The sequence below is a fragment of the Ornithodoros turicata genome, chromosome 3 (assembly GCF_037126465.1).
Source record: "Ornithodoros turicata isolate Travis chromosome 3, ASM3712646v1, whole genome shotgun sequence".
Lineage (NCBI taxonomy): Eukaryota > Metazoa > Arthropoda > Arachnida > Ixodida > Argasidae > Ornithodoros > Ornithodoros turicata.
In genome coordinates, this window is record NC_088203.1 from 77,094,767 (window position 1) to 77,111,597 (window position 16,831).

The window sequence follows — 16,831 nt, forward strand, 5'->3', positions numbered from 1 at the left end:
TGCATTATCGCGGTGCGGTGAGCCACCGAACAAGCGCGCTGCGAAGGTAGCGTGACGCGACGTTGGGTATCACGTGAAGGGGGGGGGGATATGTTTATTAAAGATACAGGAAAGGGGGAAAGGTCAGATAGGCCAAGGCCGACTTGCTATTCCCAAAAGAGAAAAAAGAAGCAAAAAATGAAAAGAAAAAGTGGCAGGGGACGATGGGGTGGATCAACGTGAGGTGTTGTGATATAGCTTGCGGGAGTGGAAAGCACAAGACGACAGGGACAGGCCTTTCGCCAGGATGGCTCCGCCGAGGAAGCTCCTTAGTGAAGGTCCTTGTCTTGTGTACTTGTAATACGAACTTGTTCAGAAAAGATTATGAAGATTCCTAAACATCTGAACAGGGTTCGAATCGCAATGCGTTTGATATATTAACATATTATATGCAGGGCCGGCGATAAGGGGGGGGGGGCGAGTAACGTGACCGCCTAGACCGCGAGGCCTAGCGGGGCCTGTGAAACAGGCCCCGCGATGTGCCTTTGCCTCAGGCCCCGCACTCCCCTAGCACCGGCCCTGATTATATGTTACGAACTCTCAAACACAGAGAAAGCATCGTGTTAAAGTCTGCCCACAATGCGTAGCGACACAGCTATCGCTGTATTTCAGCTGCGAGTACCAAAGATTGCATAGCTACTCGGAATGCTTTTTTTTTTTTTCGTGTGTCAGTTCTCAAACGCCATTTTGTAGCTCTTTTGAACGTAAGAATAATAAAATAACCAATGTTAATGCTATACAGCATCCCCTGTTTAACTACTTTTAGCGTGGGAAGGGATATGTGTTTGAACTGAAGCGAATGGCAGCTTAGCGACGACGGCTTCGAACAACAGCTACAGCAACGTAATTGCAGTTGACCATAGTACGGGTGCTAAAATGAATTGTTTCTGTGTGTTGCAGTTACGGGGTTTTCGTTTTCTTAAATAGTAACTGCAAAGTAACTAAGTTATTTTAACTTGCTACATGTAGCTATAACAAGGTCGATTTAAAAAGAAAGAACTATGTGGCTCGGATACTGTTTTCACAAGCTGGCTGCAATAGTTACATTTTCGAAGGAACTTGCACATCACTGCATATTCACCATCATCATCACCATTTTCACCTTGCCGTTCTTGTGAGCGGAACTATATCATGCACGTAACACTGTAACACTCAAATTTGCCGGAGTTCAGTTAATAGTTATGCTACTTCAATTTCCCCATTCATCATCACCAATTTCTGTTTATCACAATCAATCAATCAATCAATTTATCTCTTGTTGTTGTTATGCTACTTCAAAGCCACGTTTCCTAGATTAAGTATAAAGAGACCGCCTTGTACTGACGTTGCTCTAATAGTATAACTAGGCTTCCGCGTTTTCGATGTTTATTTTTGGGCGGATTCGGCGTATGCTTTTCGATGTTTTTCCTTGCGTGTACATAGTTTGCCCGACAGTTATCCGCGAATAGCAATTACAATGCAATTTCAGTACTGTGCGCGTCTAACGCACTCATAACAGCAACAACCAATGCGAATTACCAGTTTTACCAGTACCAGTTTTACGAAGTACCAGTTCTGTGCTGCAAGAAATGACCGGGAGGCGTTTGCTTACCTTGTTCGTTACGAGGGTTCTTCAGATACACGAGTCGCCGCGATTGCACGTGCTCCGATATGCGCGCCGCACCTCTTCCACAGCCCACATTAACTGTCACGTGACAAAACTTGCATACAACATCTTCTTTGCCTGAGAGTTCAAAATCTTGATTTTCGCAAACGTAGTTCGAGGCCCTTTTCCTTCCCATCTCGGGTGCCGCGGAAAGACAGGACCGCCGTACGTGGAAAGTGGAGGTGTATGTACTGTCGTGACCTCTCCACTAAATAGCTAAAGGCCGGTGACCGAGATTCTACTTGACGTCACGTCCCTAAAAGGTTCACAAGCGAGGTGGGGCACCTACAATGGCAGAAGAATGAGATTCCGACCAGCGCACCCGATTCGGGACAAGAGGATTGACCCTGGAACACTCAATGTGGTCGCAGGTCATCCAACCATAGCAAATACCAGGAAAAGAAGAGCAATAGAGGAAAGCCTGCTAGACAAGTAGGCATGTTGGAATCTTAAGCTGGGCATGTGCAGCAATTTATCTGTCATGGTTCCTCTGTATTCGGTGTTTTTCGATGAAAATCGAAAACGCAGAACCCTAATTATAACAGATCGAGTCTGTCGTACTGTCCAACGTTGTTATAGCCACTTGCGTGTAATGAAGATTCTACGTATCTGTACGTTGACGTTCGCATATAGGTATCTCCAGCACAGGAGCGTTAACAAGGCTAAACAAGCATAAACCTCCCTACGTAATATTTTTCTTTTTCTTCCGTTTCTTTTTTCTAATGTTTTCTAATGCCCCCCCAAGCCCTGAAACTGCTCATGACTATACACGGAAGAAGCTTTCATGCGAACGATTGCTATACATAGTAGTGTCATTAGTATCAGTAGTATCATTACTGGTACTATACATAGATCTAGCAAGGTAGACTCCCCTAACTGCCGCATGTGTGGGTCTGTAGAGGACGCTGCACGTGTCATAGAGTCCTGTCGACGATATCAGCAGCAGCGGCAGCATCTCCAGGCCACCTTGGTCCGACTGAACAGCCGATATTTTGATGCAACGAAGGTCGTGGATCCTACATCCCCGATCAAACAATTCCAAGCCCTGCAAGCGTTCGTACAGTTTTCTACAGACACTAAGCTGATGGGTGTACAGTGATTGAAAAAAAAAAAAAGAAGAGCGACGGCGAAGTGTTCGGTGGAGAGGCACGCCGGTCCTCCGCTCTGTAGATTTACTGTAAATCTGCGTACACTACAAACAGTTCCATTATATCTGTATCATTCCACGTACTCCAGTTATCCTCAGCTATCCCCAGCAACTGGCTCTGGGGACATTTCAAGCGATGTGGGACCTCCCCAGCCCCTGCACAAGCGTCCCAGAGATGATGATGACGGTCCATTCATTGAAGACCCTGCACTACCGGACTCATCTCAGACAGTAGACTACAATCTCAATCACGACGATCGCATGGTGTCTTCGTGAACACCACATTGTCCATTTTATTTTTTCTTACACCAAACAAAACCAACCAGGCGTTCATGTTTTCACAAACCCTATGTTACAGTTCTCCAGGCCCATGACCCAGTATTTTGTTGCCATGCACGAATTCTCCAGAATATAGTTTGTATCTCCCATACAGAAAACCTTTTTATGTTCATTATCATCCATTTAGCAATTTCCCTGTGCGCCAACATATTCCCACCGAGGTATCTTCCGCGTTTCCCACCGATAACACAGAGCCCATGCAGTGAAACATTTTCCCGTGCCCTTGTTTGCGACACTATCATAAACAGTGCCCATAAAAATGTCTCCCGTTGTTTCTTGCGTCTCTTTCTGGCAACCTTGTTATTTCAAAACGAGCCCTCGTTCAATTCATTTCTCCCCCACATACTCGTGTGTCCGTTCCAATTTACTCTGCGCCCCCAAGCGACGTCCCGTTCCGCAGTGCTTTCTCTTTCTTTGCATATTCCATGTCGTTTCGACAAGATGTTGTATTTCACACGAAGATTAACTTGACACGCGCGGCTGTTTGCGTGTCTGCAGCAACGTAATTCGTCTATCTGTCTTTTGTTCTTTTAATGTGCACGCACTTTTGTTTGCAGCGTTGAGTAATACTGAAAATGTCAAAGGTGCAATCGATTGCGCTCTGTTATGAAATTCAACAAATAGAGATTGCGTGTCAATGAAGTGGAACAGCGGATCGTGTTATGTGTTAGAGCTGTGCCCGTCCGCGGCTCATAATTCCGATGCCCTTTATGTATTGGCCGCACAAACACGCGATGTGTGTGCGTGAGTTGAACGTAAGCCTTACACTCTTAAAAATGAACTTCACTGCATAGCACGCTCCTAGCCAACCATCATCTCGAATGATATCGTTATCTGCCCTGATTTGTTGAAAACGAGAGGCGTACGCCTTTTTGTGACACTTATGCTGTTCATAATTGTCACAGAAATGGCGTACGCCTCCCGTTTTCAACAAATAAGGGCATATAACGATATCATTCGAGATTATGGTTGGCTTGGAGCGTGCTATGCGGTTCATTTTTAAGAGCGTACGTGTAAATCTGCTCCCAATTATTTGAACGTGAATCAGTAGAGATGCAATCTCAGAAGATGGGGTAGTGCACGATTCCCCTGATTTAAACTCCCCCGTCACAATTCCCCCGGACAGACGAGGAGGAAAGGTGAGAGGAGGAAGCACTTCCGGGTCGAAGTTTCAGCGGCTCTCCGTTTCGTATACGTGAAATCCCTGGCCAACGATAATCACTTACGAGGTATTCCGTTAGAATGTGGCAAAATTAGCCGTATTTTGTGAGCATGGACACATGTAGCGACACATTTTGAAGGAAATAAACTTTAAACGATGTGCAGCGGCGAAGTTTAAATCGCATGCGTGTATCTCGTTCGCTCTGCATGCATGTTACCGGACGTGAAGTATGAAACCAGTTGAGGCGATTGCTCATTTTAGAGTGATGGTCAGACACTGCAGTATGTTTCGCTAGCCTGCAGCGAAATATTGAAGTACAGGGCCGGAACGGCACAGAAAATGAACGTTAAACAAGGTCTGCAAAAAGCAGCTTACATTTTATTTCCCCAGCAAGTTTGTAGCAAGTACAACGCGTCTGTTCGATGTTGGAACAATATTTTAACATCTGGAAGGCGTTATCGAAACACATGCTCTTTGTATTTACTGCCCTGACAGCTGATCAAGGGCACACGGTTCCCTTTATACTCTTTTGTAGAATGTTGCAGGAGGTGCATAGCGCTCCACACGGAGCAGTTTGCACTTCTGCGTCCACAACGTGGTTTGTCGTCAGATCTGACAGCGTCGTATCTGTATTGTGTCAAAAGCGTGAATGCACTTGACTAGTTACTGAAGAAAACTAACCAACGTCCATGTCCACTTCTGTTCCATCCTCTGCGGGATGTTGTTGTTCCAAAGCGGTTGGTTCAGGGGCGGCCGCCGCAGCGATGCTCCGTTTTTCAGCGACGCGGCATCGGCGTTTGTGGCTGTCATATTCATACCAGTAAGACACCATCTTGCACACCACGGCAACAAGGCAAACTTACCTCTCAATCGCCTTTTCGCATTTCTCGCTCAGCTTCTGGCTGTGGCGGAAAATGCTCGGTACGTAGTCCACGTTTGCTGGGTCGTCGCTGCTAGATCCTAATGTGTAAGTCGTATCACGTACAACATATATGCTGTCCACAATGCCTAGTCATGCACAGGCAGATCTTGAAGTATGCCAGTTACCGCTGATGAAGTGCTCGCTACAGAGCCGGCTGTTGAGCGATGGCATCCAAAGCTTGCCGTCCTTGCCCAGTCGGTTGATTGCAACCGCCCATTGCTTCTGTCTTTCTGCGTTCCAGGGAACGCGGAACATGCGATGGCCTTTTGTAGTGCTAGTTGTACACTTAAAGCACAGCATCCACCCATTTCGAAGCGTCTTTTTGCGTCCGCAAACGATGAATAACAGCTGCCAAATACAACGTGGTGCTACAACTGACAGCAGCAGTAGACGACGGAAGTAGCAGACGACTGAGCGCTGACGTCACTAATCCGCGAAACCGACACCACCTATTCACCCGTCGCATTTCCCCCGCCTTAGTGCAGTGACACATAAAGGTTGCAACGGAAGAATTGTTTGAGAGGCTAAACATTCTTTCAACCTTCTATTTTAAAATGCCGAGGCTAATGCGTGTCAGGTCCATATGCCGCAAAAATGCTGAATTTTGTTGTCCAATTTGTCAATTTGTGGTGGGATTCATTTATTGCTTGAAAGCGCGCTTTTGACGAAACTGCTGGTCAAGCTTGGGGGTTTTATTGGAGATCAGTCACTCGCTCGTTACTATCAATATAGCGTTTGATGGAACGCGTAACCCGCCGTTAAAAGCATTATGTTCGAGGCTTCTAGTTCTCTACAGGTGTCATGTAACAAGTACTTGATGATGCTCCCGACTACATGATAATAAAAGTGCGACCGTAATTGAAGGGAGGAGAGGGTGACGTGGGGATTTCGATCTTTATCTTTCATGTGCCATGGAGGAGGAGGAGGAGGAGTGTCGTTGGGAGGAACCTGAGAGGTCTGCCTGCCTGATTAGGCGGCATGTTTCTCGGGAAGGGAAAGCTGGTGGAGAGGAGGAGAGGAAAGGGTGAAGTGGAAGACCGAGCGGAATCCGCTCGGGGGGAGGATAGCTGCGTCCATGGGCCGACTTCAGGGGAACCGTGCCGGCATACGCCTATTACACATCTGAGGGAAACCCAGGAAAAACCCCAGACGGCACAGCCGGCCCGCGGATTCGAACCGCGGACCTCCCAGTCTCCAAGAACACGCGTTACCGGAGCTGGTTCCATGTGCCATCACTGCCACTCCTTTCTCCTTTCCTTTCGTCTGAGGAATTCAATCTCTCCCTATTATTTTTTTCCTCAACGTCCTTTCTCTGCTTTCCGCATTCGTATAGCCCATAGCACCAAAAAATCTGCTCTAATATGTGATTCATTAGAATGGGTTTTTTCTGCCTTTTATAGGCGAATAAAACCAATATTTTTCGTGTCTAAACATCCGGGTGCTAATCATCGCAGTCTGGTTGTGCGGCCCAGAGCCGTAGCGAGGCAAGTTTGCGCCCAGGGCAGAGTAAATCTGAAGCCCCCTCCCCCCCCCCCCCCTCACCCACTGCCGTCAGAAGTCCTGCAAGCAAAGAAATGAAAACGCTTATTTGCACTGCCGAGATCGTATATTCAAATTTTCTTCGTTCCCGCTTTATCCTGTCCAACCAACCTGCCAGGGCCTGCCGTTCGGCGCCCTCTCTCGAGAGGGCGCCCGGGGCGGCTGCCCCTCTCGCACCCCCGTCGCTACGGCTCTGGTACAGTCGTTTCCGTAGCACCTTGAACGTATCCAGACGAATGCACCACTCTTATTGCGGTGTTGTAGGCTGTACATGTGCTGATCCAGGCATGGAAAAGTCATTTCCTCTGTTAATCTTGGGGATCTCTATGGCGAACTGAGGTCCCTTCATATGACTGGTGGTTTTGTTAGATATTTCTCGGAAGGGTGCTCATGGAATGCTGAGTACCGCCAAAAGGGCCCGTATGCCGGACAATTTATGGCATCACTTGACTAGATACCGACGGATCAGCCGTTAAATTGACACCCTGCAAAGTATTCCTTTCCTTTTTGAAACGCACCAGAAATAGTGGCAGGGGACGGGGGAATTGACAGGGGGAATTGAAACACGGGGGAAATGGCGTAGAGAAATGAGACGGGGGACTTGGGACTGGGGGAAATCAGCTCATACTTGCCATGTGTGCCCTTATGCAATTCCTCGTCTCGACGGACCTCTTTGGCACCCTGTGACACTCTTTGTTTTTTGTGCATTGTGATTTTCGCACTTGAACTCTCCTGCACTGTTGCCTGGCGCAAAGTTCTGTGGTTATGCCTTCATCTATTCCATTTCAATATGTATAGATTTGTATAGTTTTCCTTTCTTCTTTTCCCCGCCCTCCTTTTCCTTCATTTGTTTTACATATAACGAGTCCTAAATAACGCGTCCCGGAGTAGCCAGTCCCGCGTGGCTTGGGAGTTCGGACCAACATCTCAATTTTTTCTTTTACAAATCAATCAATCGAGATGTATCTAGTCGATAGCAAGAGCCCTCAATACTACTGTGTCACAAATTTCGTCACAAGTGTGCTCGTAGTTTATTTAAATTAAAATTGAAAAATTACGGGCAACAATGTGTCGAAGTGGTCACCATACTGCACATTTCTCGTCAAGTACGACGGCAAAACTACATTGCAGGTGGACAACACTGGGTCTAAAAAGTTGACTATACGTGTCGGCTGCATAGCCATCAGGAGCAGCAAGTCAGTCAAGATTCGGGAACATAGATCACTGTTGCATGACGAATTGGGGACTCTGTCCCACCAGACGTCGATCCGAGCCGTTTGACCTCTGGTTTGCTTGCAAATTAACAAATATTACGTGTTTTCTGTAGCAACAACAACAATAACAAATAAATTAATGATAATGGATGGGAAAATCCAGCAGCTCTGTAGTATTTGTAACTTGTTGTGTTGGATTTACAAACAACAAGCTGTGAAACTACGCCGTCACCATAAGCTGTCTGTGTGCTGCCTTGCGTCAGTCATAACTGACATCACAAGTATAAAAACTGATTGTGTTAGAATAATACCTTTGTCACACGGGCAGTCTTAACCTCGGTAACGCTTAACCGCCCATCTCCCGACAAAACCGCGGTTGTCGCGAACCACGGTTTGTGGCTGAGAAGGCGTGTTAGCTTAGCTCAATTGGTAGAGCCCTGGACCGGTAATCGAGAAGATGTGGGTTCGAGCCCTACAGCTGGCTAACCTTTTCAGTGACTTTCATCTTTCATCATCTTTCACGGTTTGTTGTTGTCACACGGCCCTTTGTGATATTTTAGCAGTGACCACGTGATTGTGACACAAGCACTAGGTGTATTTTGATTACGCTGTATATAATGAAAAGAAAAGGGCGTAATGGTAAACGAAAACCTTAATAGCCATTAGATACACGGCACGCACATGATTATTTCGGGAAATGTCATTACACGCGTATTGACGTCGGGAGATCGTAATCTCGAAACCCTGGCTACCTCGCGAAACCGAAGTTGCCAAGCTCGGTTTCCCATGACCGCAGTTAGCGGCGTAACCTCCGTTCGATCGGCCGTGTGAGGGCGGCGAACCGCGTTTACGTATGACAAGGGTATTAGGTGAAGCACAATGAGACGCAGGCTATAGGATGAGAGGGTGAAGAAGGATGAAGACTAGCCAAAACAGCGTGGATTTCTACAGTTCGTTTTCCGTTGATGAGTACAGCGCCGGTTTGCAAGTTTGGTATCTCAAAGTTCCAACTCTACTTGTTTATTTATCGCGCTAGATTTGTATACCATGCTCTGGTTTTTGCTGGTTTTGAGGAGAAAAGGTATTTAGGTAACAAGATGGAAGATATTGGCCTAGTTGGTATCATGACTGTACAGCGCACTAACAAGACAATGACCACAGAAGCTTGTAATGGGCCCTGTCTTGCTTGTGCGTTGTTCAGTCACGATTATTTAAGTAAGGGCGTGCACCGGCCATACGTAACGTTACGCTTCTTCCTGAGGTATTTCTTTTTGACTTATTGCCTGGGATCTTTCAAACATACGAGAAACAAACAGACTTTGCAAAGGGAAATATGACGAGCCGACATAGCAAAACACAAGCGGCCTGGAAAGCTATTGCCATGTGCGCCACAAGTCACAACAGACCAGTGGCGGATCCAGGGGGGGGGGGGCGATCGCCCCCCCAAAACGTCAGTTTATACATTGGATTTCCCTCTCCCCCCTCCCCCACTACGCGCTCCGACAAAGAAACCGCCTCTCCCCCCCAAACCGAGGGTCTGGATCCACCCCTGCAACGGAGTAGCAATGCATGCGAAAGATCAGCGCACCACATGCAGAGTATGGAGACTGTGTTGAGTATTATGGCGTTCACTTTGCTTGTTTCCACTCCTAGATTTTATTGGTACGGTCCATTTTATGGGTTGCTAATCTTACCCCCGAAGGTCTGAGCAAGATGTGACGATTTTGACTTTAGAATTTCGCAGCACATGTTTGTGTTAGATTTAGTCTACTGCTTTCACATTTACAGGTGGGGAGCTCGAGACCCCGAAGAACACTCCTATGATGATTTTTCTAAGTAAACGTACAAATAAAAATCGATGCTGAATTGCAAATGTGTGCCTCATTTTGCACCATCTTACCCTGCAAGAATAAAAGCGTCCCGGAATATAATAATGATTCCCGCTGTCGTAGGAGAAACGAAAAAACATGCACTGTAATTTTTTTGTAAATCCTTGTAGCAATTCAATAAAAAAACTAGCGAAATGAATACAACAGCAACAATAAGTACAAGCAGTGACAATGAGTGAGGAAATTTGTCACTTCATTTCTGGTTCACTACCCCCGCGGCACATTGGTTAGTATGATACATGATTAGGTGATGGAAGAATAATGACATTACACACCTATGAACAGCTTTGTATGACAAGTTATTTGCGTGCATGGAGCTTTCCATTCTTGCTTTGGCTATACCCAAAGGTGTCTGTCAGCATTTATCAGTGTTGGGGGTAGCTCGTTACTGTAAATAAGCTACTCTTTTCGGTAACTTTTAACTTAACTCGTTGCCTTTGAGCTCCAGTAACTTTTTGTGGAACTCGTTCCTTTCTTAGATAACTTTTCCAAACTAACTTGGGGTGAGTTCCAAGTTCTGAACTACAAACATCGCAAACTTCGCCCTTCCGGTCTAATAAGACGACAGCACGCTCACGCCGGTCGCACGTGGACAGCGCGCGGGTCTGACTCCGCTCCATTGTTGCTGCGCGGTGAACGCTACATAGTGACGATTAGTGTATTTATAATCTAAGGTAATTGAGGTATTCTATTTTTCCAGTGGTCATGAACAACAAACTGTGTGGGGTAATGGTGCACCAAAACAGCAAACAGCACACACACAAAAAAAAACAGAGAAAAACACATAAAACAAAAGAGTTTATAACATCCACCAAAGGTACGTGAAAGATGTCCACGTCATGGACGATGCAAAAATTATCTACAAGTTTAATATGTGTTTATATGTTTTATTATATTATATTATATGTAGTTTGTAATGACGGAGAGCACTGTGTAGCAAGATTGAAACTTGGTGCGGGTCTACCAAATGTGCGTAGAGGACATCAACGCCTCCTTTGTGTGCCGTTAAAGAACCTTATAACGAGATCAAAATCATTAAATGCCTCCCCGAAGAAGTACCGGGTTGCCCAAGATAAAGTACGGGGTCTGTAATCACGATAAAACAGAGAATATCGACTTTCGGGAGCTTAACTATGCATCGGACGGCGTATCATGCACTGAGATTTTGTGTCAGTAGTACAGTCACTCCGTTTAACTTACTGCGAATATTTCCTGAAAATTTAAAAAACGCACCTGTGTTTCCGCTCCTTCCGCTAGATGGCGGCACAGTCGGAAGCGGCGCTGCGGGAGACATTGAAAGCTGCGTAGAGAACAAAAGAAAAACATGGTGTCGTGGTTTTTCAACAGACGCCTTGTCTTCGTGGCATCAAATGGTAGGCTCTGAAAGGGGCCTTTTCGAGATAGAAACTACTTCTAGGAGTTCAGGAAGGTCGCTCCGCTTCAACATGTGCGCCGTGAACACTGATGCAGCGACAGTCTTCGTTTGTAAGATGAAAGATGTCCTACAGCTGGCTAACCTTTTCAGTGACTTTCATCTTTCATCGTTAATTTCTTAGGCAACTTGAGGCCTTGTATGTGATTGTCCCTTCTATGTTGTTCCAGCCTCAGAATATCAGTTCTCCATGTTCGTTTGTAAGGTTGCGTGAATTAAATGATTTTTTTCGTGATTTTAAATTACTCGTATTTGTCATGATTGAAGTCGAATAATTTTTATGATTCAAAATTCAGAAAGGAGCTCCAAAACGTGGGGGGGGGGATATGTTTATTAAGAAAAAGAAAGGAAGGGTCAGCCAGACGAAGGTCGGCTTGCCATTCCAAACAAAAAAAGGCAAGGGGAAGGGGAAGGAAAGAAAACGTGGCAAAAGGTACAAACATTTGGTTAGTAATAGTAATTCCAACAACGCTCACACTAATGGTTATTTGTTACAATGATGTCGCGTACACATACCCAGTACCCACACAGCATCCCTTTCGACTAAACATCGTCACGCAAACGATTACCGGCAATAGTGTGCACTTCACACCAGACTTGTACATAACTTAAATACTCCACCCAATGAAAAAATGGCTAGGAAGCAAGCGAGCTGGTGAGTGGTGAGCCCAAGTTTCTTCATCTCAAATACTATTGGATACAATGTGGTATCTTACTACCATTGTTTGAATTTTTTTTAAATGTCAGCATTTTGTATCTAAGTTAAATACTTTTTATATTGATTGATTGAAAATATAAAAATAAGGAGATGTAAGTCCTGACAAAAGTCGGGACAGGCTACTCCAGAGTACGTGAATAGAAAAGGAAGTAGAAAAACATAACACATGCAACCCCAAGATGCCCCACGAAGAACAAGCAGGGTCGAAATAATGAACGAGTCCAGTGTATGAGTTCTTTTCTTCTTTTATTTTTCTTTTTTCTCTCTGTCCGTCGTCGTCGTCATCATCATCATCATCACACAATAGGAACAATCCGGGGTAGTTGGTATACGTACCCGGTCCTTGTCTTCTTGCTGCTATTCGTCATCATCATCATCATCATCATCATCATCAATGAGTCTAGTTAATGAGACAATAGTTCAAATGATCGTATACCAAATAAACCAATGGCCCTCAACGCACTGCACAGTCCTGTCCTTAGGACACAATCCCGGGGCACCTGAGTGACCTGTGTCATTTTTCGTAGATGCCTGGTATGGAGAAATACGTCAGGCTTAGTGGATACGCGGCGTATACTGCTCTGTTGGGCTGAAGAGCATGATCATTAATGCTGGGGGCGTGTAGAAGTTGTGGTCTGTCAAGATAGTACCCATTCAGTAATGACTAATGAGCTACTCTAATATCATAGCCACACGGCAAACTTAATGCATTAAACGAAATGACATTTACTCCACTTCCTATAACCAACCATAATCTCGAATGACGTCGTTCTCTCCCCTCATTTGATGAAAACAGAAGGCGTACGCCTCCTGTTTTCAGGTTAGCCAGCTGTAGGACTTCAGTTCTCTCATGTTCAGCATTAAGTTTGCCGTGTAGCCAGGTTATTGAGGTATTTGGTGCAGCACAAGACTTTATACTCAGTTACTTTTCTGTCTAGCGCTCCCGTAACTTACCCTAAGAACCCTTCGAATACATTGTACGAGCTTGTTATAGATGAACAACAGCAATAATTAAAAACGAAACCAATGGATTGGACTGGGTCGCTGTACGTGGTGCTAGCGCAGTCGTGCTGCCAGTGAGTGTCGCATATGAGTAAAACGAAACCGAAACGCTGTCATTGTAATGTCGTTGTACTTCATGACTGCGGAGGAAAAATGGCCAGTTACCAGGCCTGCTGGGAAAGGTAAGGGGTATATTTTCGTTACCGTTTCCAGTTTCGTTACTGCAATATTTTCGTTTCCGTTATCTGTTGCTGGCATGCAAATACCAGCCTTTCAATTTCGTTTCCGTTACGTTTCTGGTAGTGATTCTGGTAATGGAACGACTCGCTGCGGGAGGACAGCCATTTCAACTCTGTCAGCATCGCGTTTTGCCCAAGTGCTGCTTCGGTGTCACGCGTACATCTCGCTCAAGTAATGTCGCGTGGGCGGGATCTGTATACTATCTCGCGGGATTTTTTTAAATCTACAGGGACATGTATTCATCCCGTAGAGTGCCGTGCTCAAACTTTGTGTCCAGCAACTCAAGTTGGACGTGAACCTGCTTCTAATGTTGCATACACAGGCAGACGCTCTCAGTAGTAAACAATGCTACCATAACAATGAAAAACGAAATGATGATATAATAAAAAAAAAGCAGACACGCGTCCAAGTGCTATGTCGTGGAATATGTTGTGTAAACCACATGTGTTCATTGTCATCATGAGTTACGCGGACTGGGGCGAGTATAAGCGACAGATCACACATTGCTCTTCCCATACTCTTGGAGTTGGAGGTGCTCTTGTCTGGCATTCAGAGCATATATTACTGGGAATAGAAGCAACAACAACAACAAATGCAAAGTCACTCATCTCATTGCACAACAGGAATAGCCATTACCAGAACCCAATACCGAACGATCATTTTCGTTTCCGTTTCTGTTTTCGGTTTTGGAACAACAACAACAACAACAACTAAATCATGACTATGGCCTGGGGTGATTCACCGCTTGAGAGCAGTACACTGGAGTTCCGTGGTATGCGTTCCCGTTTCCGATATCGTTACCATCTCTAATTTCGGTAATACTATACCTTTTCTGTTTCCGTTACCATTACGGTTACCGCTCCCCATGACTTAAGAGCCTGATGAAAGTCAAATGAGTCAGATTTAAATCAAATAAATCCGATTCAAATCGGATTAACCAGATTCATTTGATTCTTTTTTTTTTTTTTTGTCATGATTACTCCTACAGTACCCGCTCTCGCAGTCGAGTGGAACGAAACGCTTGCTCAGTCCTTTGCTTGAGATCTCCCACCATCGGCAGTTGTGACGATTTCCGTGGCCATTGAGATGAACGTTCGCCTTTTCGCTAGCAAAATTAACTTCAAGTAAGCCGGACTGTGACCAATGCGCCGCATACTCTTAAAACTCACAAAACACACACGAAACACGGAAGCGCGATTCCGTATTGTGTGCTGCGTCAGTTCGTCTGTTTCGTCCTGTGTTTTTAGAGCTTTTACTTCACTCATTTTCCCAAGTACCTTAGGAACTTCAAGTTCATCTTGTAACTTCGTTAGTAACGAGTTCCTTTTGTCGAGTAACTTCCTCATCTCTGGTTTAAAAAAAAATCGAATGTTCACTATAATTCACGAGGAATATTTTTTTCTTATTAGAGAGTTTACCCTTTCGCAGTTTTCTCTTATTGTTCCGTTCTGAGGCCATGTGGGGACCCGTTGTCGCATAATGTGTAGCGTCATGCCCATGACGTGGGCTGAAACCAGCAATAACGATAACTATGAAATAGTTGTACAGTACTGAGCGTTTTCTTTGTTCCTTTCGATCCTCTTGATGCAATGAGCTCAATTGGTTCGCGGTGCTAACACGGAATCAAAGGGGAAAAAATCGATTAGCTCACCAGAGCTGAACACGTGAAAGAAAAACTGTGCTCAATCATTTGACTTTCGCGAATTAATCGACTTGATCGAGCGACAAAATGTCCTCGCCGTGCTGTTATTAATCATTACTAATATATGCTGCATTCATGTTTGTGCCAATTAGATACAACGACGCTTTCAGTAACGATGTCATACCATAAAGCATTGACGTAAAGGATTAATGTCATACGTTAAACATTGTCTCAAGGTCACGCAACGGCTTCTACCTTGATCCCGTGATCGCATTCGAGCACACTGCTGTACACAAAAGGGTGGAAACTATCTCGGCTCCGTTTGTGATCATAATTCGTTCTCTTCGAATCCGACTCTGTATCGCCGTATCACTGTCAGTCAATCAGATACTACACTGTTAAAATAGAGGGGGGGGGGGGATCGAGTAGCTTGCCGTTGTTGGCCGCACTCAAGTGGGCATCGTCCCGACTATAGCCAAAAAATAAAAATAAAGAAGAAAGCAAGAAATAGAGTGTGTGTGTGTGAGGGGGGGGGGGGGGGGTCGAGGTAGCTTGCCGTTGTTGGCCGCACTCAAGTGGGCATCGTCACGGCTATAGCCAAAAAATAAAAATAAAGAAGAAAGCAAGAAATAGAGTGTGTGTGTGGGGGGGGGGGGGTCGAGGTAGCTTGCCGTTGTTGGCCGCACTCAAGTGGGCATCGTCACGACTATAGCCAAAAAATAAAAATAAAGAAGAAAGCAAGAAATACAGTGTGTGGGGGGGGGGGGGGGGTCGAGGTAGCTTGCCGTTGTTGGCCGCACTCAAGTGGGCATCGTCACGACTATAGCCAAAAAATAAAAATAAAGAAGAAAGCAAGAAATACAGTGTGTGGGGGGGGGGTCGAGGTAGCTTGCCGTTGTTGGCCGCACTCAAGTGGGCATCGTCCCGACTATAGCCAAAAAATAAAAATAAAGAAGAAAGCAAGAAATAGAGTGTGTGTGTGTGGGGGGGGGGGGTTCGAGGTAGCTTGCCGTTGTTGGCCGCACTCAAGTGGGCATCGTCACGACTATAGCCAAAAAAAAAGGAAAGTGGGAGAGGGGAGTTGAGGACTTCAGAGTGATGCATAGGCAGGATAACCGATACAGATGGGACGGAGGCACACTGTAGTTGAGATGTGCACTAGAGTGGTCTTTCCGCTGGCCCCGTTTCTTGAAGAAAGCGCACGAGGCCGCGAGTGTTTGAAAGTCGTTCCGCACAAGAACCTTCGGGAAAGAGGACGACCTCCAGGCCTGGCGTGGGGAAGATGAGTTTCCCGCATAGTATGGTATGCACGGCATTCTGTCAGGATATGCGCGATATAGTCTCCGGATGATTACAGTGTCCGCAACTGGAGTCCTCCCTGGAGCCGATTTTGAACAGTTGCGAGTTCGTGAACGCAGATCCCGTGCGTAATCGATGGAGCGTTGTCTGCATACCACGGGGAAGATCTTTCGTGGGAAGAGAGGGTCGGTGATTCTTCATGATGTCCTGTATGCCAGGATGACGCACCTCAACTAGCTGTTTGACGACCATGTGCCTGTCAGTGTCGGCCGGGACTGGTAAGGATGGGCTGCAGCTGTGGTGTGCTGAGGAAGCTAGCTGGTCCGCTCGTTCGTTGCCTCTGATGCCGACATTTCGTTGCCTCGTTCAAGACAGGGGGAGGATGTTATCTGGGACATGCATAATCTGTCCCAGATAGACGCCTCCTCCCATTTTCGGCAAATAAAGACACAGAATGATATCATTCGGAATGGTGGTTGGCTAGGAGCGTGCTATGTGGTGAAGTTCTGTTTTAACAGGTACGTTTGGGTGACGCTAGAGAAGGTTGGGAGACCAGGCGCAGTTCTTATTCCGGCGCGATGAAGGCGCTCAAGGGCCTGCCA

The 16,831-nt window shown here is 45.8% G+C and overlaps 1 protein-coding gene and 1 long non-coding RNA gene across 3 annotated transcripts in view; both read right to left on the bottom strand.

Moving 5' to 3' along the window:
* Positions 1 to 1,709, bottom strand: part of LOC135388659 (protein madd-4-like) — a 247,901-nt gene extending 246,192 nt beyond the window's left edge. For both annotated transcript variants that reach the window (XM_064618353.1, XM_064618352.1), the window contains exon 1: positions 1,631 to 1,709. The gene's annotated coding sequence lies outside the window, so the exon portion shown is untranslated. The remainder of the gene's footprint in view (positions 1 to 1,630) is intronic.
* Positions 1,710 to 5,024: 3,315 nt separating this feature from the next.
* LOC135387370 (uncharacterized) lies at positions 5,025 to 5,539 on the bottom strand. The gene is made up of 3 exons (XR_010421071.1): positions 5,380 to 5,539; positions 5,196 to 5,292; positions 5,025 to 5,135 (listed from the first exon to the last, which is right to left on the bottom strand). It is a non-coding gene; the product is annotated as an uncharacterized LOC135387370 (long non-coding RNA).
* Between the last annotated feature and the right edge of the window lie 11,292 nt (positions 5,540 to 16,831).